The sequence below is a fragment of the Cynocephalus volans genome, chromosome 4 (genome assembly GCF_027409185.1).
Source record: "Cynocephalus volans isolate mCynVol1 chromosome 4, mCynVol1.pri, whole genome shotgun sequence".
Classification (NCBI taxonomy): domain Eukaryota; kingdom Metazoa; phylum Chordata; class Mammalia; order Dermoptera; family Cynocephalidae; genus Cynocephalus; species Cynocephalus volans.
Genome location: NC_084463.1, coordinates 85,701,552 through 85,709,618, shown reverse-complemented (window position 1 = coordinate 85,709,618; position 8,067 = coordinate 85,701,552).

Below are 8,067 nucleotides of genomic sequence, written 5' to 3'. Positions count from 1 at the left end.
CAAGAGAAAACACCACTAAAAAAAACTACTACTACTACTCTAATAATAGCAGCTAACACATAGTGCTTTTCTTATGTCTTTATTACTGTAAACTCGAAATTTTTATTTTATTGATTACATACATTTGTGGGGTACAGAATCGAATATCAATATATGTGTACCATATGTGGTGATCAAATCAGGATAATTAATTTACAAATCATCATCAATCTTTGTGACCCTTAACTAGTTTCTTGTCAACTTCCCTCCACCTCACCATCCCACCTCTAATAATAGCAGTTCTGTTCTCTCTCTCCTTTTTTTTAAAATTTAATGTATTATTGTGATTGTTTCTCTTTCCTTTCTTTCTTTCTTTCTTTCTTTCTTTCTTTCTTTCTTTCTTTCTTTCTTTCTTTCTTTCTTTCTTTCTTTCTTTTTTTCTTTCTTTCTTTCTTTCTTTCTTTCTTTCTTTCTTTCTTTCTTTCTTTCTTTCTTTCTTACTTTCTTTCTTTCTTTCTTTCTTTCTTTATTTATTTATTTTAGCTCCACACGTATGAGTGAGGACATGTGGTATTTCTCTTTCTGTGTCTGGCTTATTTCACTTAACATAATTTTCTCTACAGCACTTACTAGGCTGTAGTTCCAAAAACAGTCATTTTCTCAGTTATTTGTATACATGCATTCCCTTAATTCTGTAAAATAGGTTCTGTCATTATCCCCAATTTGTAGATGAGAAAACTGAAAAGGTATGTAAGGTCCCCATGGTAACACATCTAGTATGTTATAGATCTAAGATTCACACCTAAGCAGTTTGGCTACAGCGTCCTTTAACCTTACCCAATGTCACTCCTTGAAACTGGCTTTGTCATCACAAAATGTATACTGTAAGGTCAAATACATGGATTTTTACCTACAATTAAATAAGTTCATGGTTGATAAACGTGTTATTAGACTATTGTTCCTCTCTTCTGGAGCTTGTGAAGCCAGGTTCCTCACTTGTGAGGGATGGCATTATTTCCTTTTTATGGCTCCCACCATTGTCATTCTGAAAAGCAGTGAATTCTGGGCCTGTAAAAGAGTTGGACCTTAGGTTGAGGGGAAGAAAGATCTTCCTTCTCTTTGGATCTAGATGGGGCTGAAGTTTGGGAAGTGGAGGTGCTGAAATATTCATGGTCGTGACTTGAGCCCTGCCACTTGAAGACATTCCAGAAGCTAGAGAAGAAGCTGGCCTGGTAAAAGACTCTGAGGTCAGATTCGAGCTCATGGGCACTAAGAGTAGAGACTTTGACTATCAGTTTTAAGTCTTTTGGCTATATTTTTATTATTTCTAAACCATAAGTAAATCTTTTCACAAAGCAAAATGTGGTCTCAGTTTTGTGAGAAAACAGAGGGATCAGTGTTTTCCAAAGCCGTAGTGGGGTAGGAGCAGAGGTGACCAGTGGAGGATGGTACTGTCCAAATAAACAGCAGTCTCTTCTGGGTCGTTGGTGGTCACGGCAGAAGCAGCCATGAAAGAGCAAGATGAGTTTCCGGGCAAAGAAGACTTTAGGTCTTGATTCGGATTACCTTTACGTTAGTATCTGAGAAACTTAGAAATTATTTGAGAGACATTTGGCAGGAAGCAGAATGGAGATGCTGGTGGCATTTGAGTTACATAATATAAAGAAAAGAAGTGAAATACCCTAAAAAATATTTTTGAGGACTTACAAGAACTGGATTCAGTTTTCACAAGACATCAGACTCTTGGAGAACGAATGAATTTCTCTTTCAGGATACAGCCTGTGTGTGCTTATGACCCATTTCTGTACCTCTGCTCCCATAAAGTGCTTTATTTAGTTGGGTTTACCAATATCCCATATGGATATAAGTCAGAGAGAATGACCCTCATTCCACCCCCTCTTTGCTGATTTGGTCATATTTACTAGCAGGTGAGGTAACTGTTGAAGAATCATATACTTGAACAGTGTCCTCTCTTCCTTTCTGTTGTCTTCCATGTCACTTTAATGCCAAGAAAAAACAAGTTAGAAGACATCAGGCTCTATCATCTCTGATCCTCTCTCTCCTACTAATGAATGTATGAATCAATGCTCACCACTTTGGCTTCATTCCTCTGTGCAGCTAGATTGGGAACCCTCTACTCTGAGTAGGTGCATTCAGTGTGGTATCTGCTCTACATCTTCTCACTATTAAGCATGTATCGGGTGCCACTAGATATTTGTGTCTTGGCAGCAAAAGTAGGTGGAAAACTATAATCTGTAGGCCTCTAGGCTAAGCCATTTTGCAGAAATCATCAGTTGTTTGTATCTGCCCAGCTTTCCTTTCTTCTCCCCTTTTTCCTGCAAACCACCGTTTTCTGAGGAAATGATCTCCAGCAGCTCCATGTATTTCTGATGCAATTTCCAATCTCAGGAACCTGTCCTTCTGAGCACAGGCACATCACATACACATCCCCCAAGAGGTACAAGATATCTAACTATAAACAAGTCATTTTGCTGTCCAAAAGCCCCTATTATATTTCACACACTGCTCACACTTCGGATGGTTATTGACAATTAATAAGAACAAAGCCCTTTCTGAGGGAAAAATACTTTGATAGTCATTTGGGAGGGATTCGATTGCCAAAATAGGTGGAAATGTTTAACTAGAGATAATTTACACTTTTCTCTGGGCTACCTAAATAGTCAGACAATAACAGACATGGGCCTTTTAAAAGCAAAACAAGTTAGCTCTTTCTGAATGAAGACAACAGATCTAAAATGCACTGGCTGGGCAGTGTTGATATTGCAATCTCCTGTCTGTGACTCTCACCCCTTTAGCTCTTCTGCCTACCAACACTGTCTATAAAGTTTATACTCTGGTCAAGGCTTCCTTTGGTATTTTTATTATAACCAAACTTTTCTCTATAGTAATTGTTGGAGGGGCCCCATACACTAAGATTTGCTCCCTGCTCTGCTCCCTGCTGGAACTGGTTTGGGCAGTACCTGGCTACAGGATATGGAAGGGTCAGTATTTCCATGTTGGAACTAATTCTCACACACTACTAGCTACTCATATTATTTTATTTCTATTTATTTCCTCTTCACTTTGTTATTATTATTTGTCTGGTTCTTAGTACTTACAGTAAGATTTTTAAAGATTTATTTATTTTTGTCTAGATATCTAAAATACAATTTTACTTTCCATACAATCATACACTCACATATAACATAGGTGTATTTTTAAGGTGATGGCATAATATTGTCGTAAAAGAAAATATGAAAAAAACATATTGCAAATCCGGAGGTCTATATACTCAGATCTACCTAATATTTTGTGTTTTATAGTTTGTTTGTTTCTGGTAGAGGGATGTTGGTAATGTTTCTTTCTTTTTTTTTTATTGTGGTAAAATGTATATAACAAAATTGGTTGTTTTAACCACCTCTAAGCGTATATTCCTATGACATTACAAGCATTCACAATGTTGTGCAGCCCTAACCAGCATCCATCTCCAGAACTTTTTCATCTTCCCAAAATGAAACTATGTACCCATTAAACAGGAAGTCTCCATCTCCCCCACTCGTCCCCAGCTCCTGACAACCATCATGTTACTTTGTGTCTCTGTGGACCTGACCATTCTAGCTATCTCTTATAAGTGGAATCATATAATATTTATCACCATAGAATAAATATTATATCCTACTGTGACTGGCTTATTTCACTTAGCATGTCTCAGTGCTCATCCATATTGTAGCATTTGTCAGGATTTCCTTCCTTTTTAAAATCGAATAATATTTCATTGTATGCATATGTAGCACATTTTGTTTATCCATTTATCCATTGATGAACACTTGGGTTGCTTATGCTTTTGGGCTATTGTGAATAATGCTGTTATAAACATAGTTGTACAAATTTCCTTTCAAGCTCCTGCTTTCTTTTGGGTCTGTGGACAGAAGTGGAGTTGCTGGATCATATGATAATCTTATGTTTATTTTGGGGGGAATTATCATACCATTTCCCACAGCAACTGTATCATTTTACATTTCCACCAGCAATGCAAAAGGATTCAGATTTCTCTACATCCTCACCAACACTTCTTTTCTTTTCTTTCTTTTTTTTTTTTAATTATAATCATCCTAGTAAGGTGTTAAGTGGTATCTCTTATAGCAGGTTTGAAACATTCTGTATCCCATATTTGCCACGCCATTTAAGAAAACTGTATTTTCCAGTCAAGATTTGAGACACTTGCTTAGGCACACCCTGTTTCATTATACATAGCCCTCTTTATCCCTCTCCAATCTCTTGACTGTGATTTTCAGGAATCACATTTAGCTCCTTTACATATCATTTTTATCCACCTTTCTTAGAACTTGGCCATAGTACTTTCCCCTATATTCTGGCTTTGCCTATCTTTTCTGACTCCAGCAATTTCCAGTGGCTCAGCTGTGAATGCTCTACTTATTTTTAGCTGAACAACGCAGACCAATAAAATAAACATAACACCTGTGGGAGGTTCCCAAACCTGAGATTTTTAGTCATCATCCTAGCTTTCTGACTTAACTCTGGCTCTAAAACCAAACACAAATTATGGAAGTGTGACATAGAGCATAGCCAATCAGAAGTAAGTTTCATCACAGCAGTATCCTATACTGAAGATTCATCTAGTTTTGCCCACTTAGGGTACCAGAATCTACGTGTGTGTGTGTGGTGTGTGTGTGTGTGTGTGTGTATGTATGTATATATATGTATGTATATATATGTATGTATATATATGTATATATGTGTATATATGTATATAAATGTACGTAGACATGTGCAACCCATCTAATATAGATAACTGACTCTAACAGTATCTGAGAAATATATGAAAATGAACATAGGAATATCTGATCTCCAGAATATTATAATTATATCTATTTTTCTATATTATCAATCTATACAAAATTATATAGAGCAATTATAAATAGTATATGTGAATTTTTACATTAATTTCCAATTCTTCCTTCAAGGAATTTATGACTCTTATTTCCCACATTCTGTTGACCCTGTTCTCTGTGCTTCATGTGTTTTATTTGGTATGTTTATCCTATAGAATTCTGTGCTATATAGATATATGCTCCTCTGCTTCACGACGACTACTATTGTTTTAAAATGCACTGAGTCTTTGCATTTGCTTAAATTTTTATTTTTGGAACTGCTTTTTTTGGGGGGGAGAGGTGGGGGCTGGTACAGGGTGCTGGAGAGATGAACCCTGGACCTTGGTGTTACCAACATCGTGCTCTAATCAACTGAGCTAACCAGCCACCCATAATAAAGATTTATTTTTAATTTAGAGCCTTTATTAAGTATATTTGATTCTCCCAATATGTTCCACAAAATGCTGTCACACGTTGCTTGTGGTATGATCCTAGAAGCGGCCTTTCTGCCCATTGAGCTCTGGCCCGCTGCTTGTCTCTCCATGCTGAGTACTCCGGGCACCTGCTTTTCTCTTTTGCATATCTGCTTTAAACTTTTCAGAATGGGGAGTGACGTTGTATCTACTGCCTCTTTTTCCATGGTCTGAACTGAAAATTAATTCCTCTCCAAAAACATAAAAAGACATGGATGTTATGATACTTCCTTTGTGCTATCATTGAATATTCTATGAGACAATATCAACTCATAGATATCATTGTTTAACTATCTAATTCCTAAGTAGCACATGGCTCCACATGCATGTATGATAAGGACTGGTGATTACACGTCCATATATTTCAGATATCAAAGATCTCCAACTACCTTGGTCAGCAAATCAATTAATCATATTTGCAAACAGAATGAAAATACATTTGAAATTCATTGCAATTATAGTAGTTATCAATGGCTTAATTACTGTCATGATGCAGCCAAGAAGTAGGCACTGATCCCTTTGGAATTTCTTTAAGTTCTGGAACTCTAATTTCCTGTTAGATTATCAAGCTCTCTCCACCACCACTTACCCCCACCCCATACACCAATTGAACTTTGTTTTCCAAGCCTTATCCCTTATATTTATCCTTTTGACAGAAAAGAAATAAGCTGTTTTTCCATGCTACTTTTCATTTGCTGAAGACAAATCATCACAGCTAATGTCATATTTATTTTTACTCAGATTTTAAACATCACTAAACCTTCATTTTTGAATAATGCTTTCAAATTCAAAATTAATTTACATACAAAATTTCATCTTTCATCAAATTAATATAATATAGAAGTTTTCAGTTCCATTTTCCTTTTAACAAATTGAGCACCTGCTTATTTTCATATAGCTGGCGAGTATCTAAGTACTTTTAATCATAGGTGTTTCTCTGTCACCCTCTTTGGATACTTTGTGTTAAAGGTAATTGCCTTTAGTATTAACATACAAGTGCTAACTGTAATATTGAGTACAGGTAAAAGTGGATTCAGAACAGTATTCGGGTTGGATTGTGGGATGATGGGTATTTGTTTCTTTGACTCCATAACTTAATTGATTGTCATTTTTCATATATCCAGACTGGGTTACATGATCCAACAACAAAATTGTTTGTCCATTTGTTCTTTTTAGGTATGGTAGTTTACTTTTTAAGAGATCAATGATAGGGAATGATAGAATGCACTTGCTCAGGAAGTTTGTCTAAAATTGACATAATGACCACATATGCTGATCTTTTTGCCCTTTTGCCTTCCTTATTGAAATCACAGGAGAGATACAAAGAAATTGCTAACTTTTAAAGAAAAAAAGAGCGCAAGGATGATGATAGAGGATGAAAGAGAAAGACATAGTATCATGCTATTGGAATCAACGAAGGAGAGTGGAAATGGACTTCCCAGGATAACAACTATACTCTGGACAATAAAGCAGTCTTTTCAGATTTGTTTCTGGAAGACAGAAAACTATAGGAGATAGGGAGGGGTGAAAGTTGGTCAGAGAGTAGAATTTAAAATACTGACTATGTGTTTAGGCATTGGAAGGAATATATTGCTAGCTGTTGAAAGATATTTTGAACTGCAGTGGGTGGAATACCAGCTAGAATGTAAAAAACTGAGCAAATAAAAATAGTATCAACTACAGAATAAACTAAAATAATTAGAGAAGGAAACTATTCAATGATAAGGAATATAAAGAAAATTATAATATCTTAAGTCCTAACTATTGCTTTATTAAATAAAAATTTATGAAGAAGAATAGCAGGGGGATGGGAAATGGGCATGTTGTATGTATTCAAGAAAGAAAGACTCTCAACCGCCATAAAGTAGCAACACAAATATCTGGAGGAACAGGAACAGTGGGCAAGAGATTGCTGTTTTTCATGGAAGCCTTTCAGAATTATTTGACTTTAAATATGTGTATGTATTATATTGATAAAAAAAAATAAGTTTAAAGACAACAGCAACAAAGCAGATATTCAAGAACTCTGATCAGTTACATTTCGAGTAGATTTGAAGAAAAAAAAAGATGTTTCTTGTGGTGGTGCATGCCAGCATTACAGACGTTTTAATCAATCTTTTAATGATTTTTTTTACACTTCTAATAATTTATGGTATTTATTTAGGAAGCACAAAATTACATGAAATTTTACTTATTGATGTACACAAATTGGAGCTAGTGAACATGCATATGATATGTGGTTTATAATTAAGTTTTTATAAGCTCAAATTAGATTTGCTTTCATAAATATGGGAAAAATGTGTAATATCCACAAATTTTTCTCTATTTTCCTTGAGTGTAATTAATACTTAGTCAAATGAATATATTACAATTGAACAGTTTGATAAGTTTGAAAATACATACAAACATATCAAGATAGAGAACATTTATATCACAAGAGAAATATCATGAACTCTTTTAAAGGACAAGCACCATTAAGATACATGTCATCACAGATTAGTTTTACTTGTTCTAGAACTTTAAGAGGGTAAAATCAGAACATATAGACTCTTGTGTATGAATGATTTTGCTTATCACTGATTTGAGATATTCATCCACATTATGCATATCGGTAGTTCATCCCTTTTTATTGCTGAATGTGATTCTTTTGTACATATATACCTCAGTGTCATCCTTCCTCATTGATTGACATATAGAATATTTTCAGTTTCTAACTATCTTGA